Source organism: Octopus bimaculoides, chromosome 14 (assembly GCF_001194135.2).
Source record: "Octopus bimaculoides isolate UCB-OBI-ISO-001 chromosome 14, ASM119413v2, whole genome shotgun sequence".
NCBI classification, from domain to species: Eukaryota; Metazoa; Mollusca; class Cephalopoda; order Octopoda; family Octopodidae; genus Octopus; species Octopus bimaculoides.
In genome coordinates, this window is record NC_068994.1 from 24,611,608 (window position 1) to 24,613,196 (window position 1,589).

Here is a 1,589-nt window from a genome sequence, read left to right on the forward strand (position 1 = left end):
TATATATATAAGGGAAATCAGTGTTGAGCCAAAGTCAGTGACCAGCTATAGCAAAACCGGTATGACTCTATAATGACTCATAATAATGACTTTTATACTTAGTTCCACCTCAAATCATTTATTTGTTTGTATATATCTTTGTTTTTATTTTAAAAAGCCATTGCTTTTATACCTAATATGCGTTTTCCTTGTTTCTTTTTACTTTTCCCATATATATAGATAGATCGATAGATAGATAGATAGAGAGAGAGAGAGAGATAGATAGATAGAAGAAGAAGAAGAAGAAGAAGAAGAAGAAGAAGAAGAAGAAGAAGAAGAAGAAGAAGAATAAGAAGAAGAAGAAGAAGAAGAAGAAGAAGAATGTGGGATTGGTATGATAGTAGGAGGATGTTAAATGGTCAAGTGCCCTGAAAGTGACTTGTTGTAGATGGTAGTAATGATTGAATTCTTGAGATATCTCTTTTGATTGTATTGTTTATAATACTTGCGTAGGTGTTATTCTAGACAGCAATAGTAGTAAAGTAAGGAAGGAGGTGGCGGAGAGGAAGAAGAAGACGAAGAGAAAGAATAACAAAAGAATGCGAGATGGTATGATAGTAGTAGGACCTAAATGTGGCTCGTTGTGGATGATAGCATGTCAAAAGCTACATAAGGGACGACCTGGATATGCTCAATCACCTTCCTGAAACAGTAAACAAAAACACCCTACTAGTATCCATCGATGTGGTCAACCTCTATTCCAATATCCCCCACAACCTAGGAATAGAGGCAATTCAATTCTGGCTCGAGAATTACGCCAACGAACTCCCACATCGCATCCAAAAAAGAATTCGTGATAGAAAGGCTAAAATTTATTTTGGAGAATAACTATTTCATCTTCAAAAACAACTTCTATCGACAAAAATCATTGACTGCGATGGGTACGAGAATGCCCCCCTCCTTTGCTAACCTAGTTATGGGATATCTAGAAATTAGTTTTTATCGTAAGGTTCTAGAAAAATACGGCAACCCATTCTCCCTCTACATAGAAAATAACTGGAAGAGGTACCTGGATGACTGTTTCATTCTTTGGCATGAAAGTATAGAGAGACTTAAAGAATTTCAAGCACTTATAAATGGACTTGATGTAAACATTCAATTCACGATGGAATATAGCCATCAACAACTTCCCTTCCTCGACATCCTCATTAAGAAATCTAACAACGCAATAGAAACAAATATATACTATAAGTCCACGGATTCCAAGCAATATCTATCGTTCAACTCATGCCACCCCGAACACACTAGAATGAATATCCCCTTCAACCTAACAAAAAGGATCTGTACTATAGTTTCTAATGCAAGCACCAGGGACACACGACTACATGAACTAAAGGATACACTCATTACCAGGAACTACCCACCTTCACTAATTGACATATGCTTTCAACGTGCCCTACAACTCAACATCCACGAACTCAGACATCCCAAATTAAAGAAAGATTTACAATCAAAAGCCCTACCATACATCTCTACACACAACCCTCTTAACAATGAAACTTTCGACACGATCCTTCAAAACATTCCCCTGCTAAAAAAAAGGACCACAG

At 36.8% G+C, this 1,589-nt stretch overlaps 1 protein-coding gene across 1 annotated transcript in view; it reads right to left on the bottom strand.

Annotated features, from left to right (window-relative positions):
* The window catches only part of LOC106883763 (insulin-like growth factor-binding protein-related protein 1), a 40,380-nt gene that overhangs the window by 23,292 nt on the left and 15,499 nt on the right, over nt 1–1,589 (bottom strand). The gene's annotated exons all lie outside the window — the stretch shown is intronic.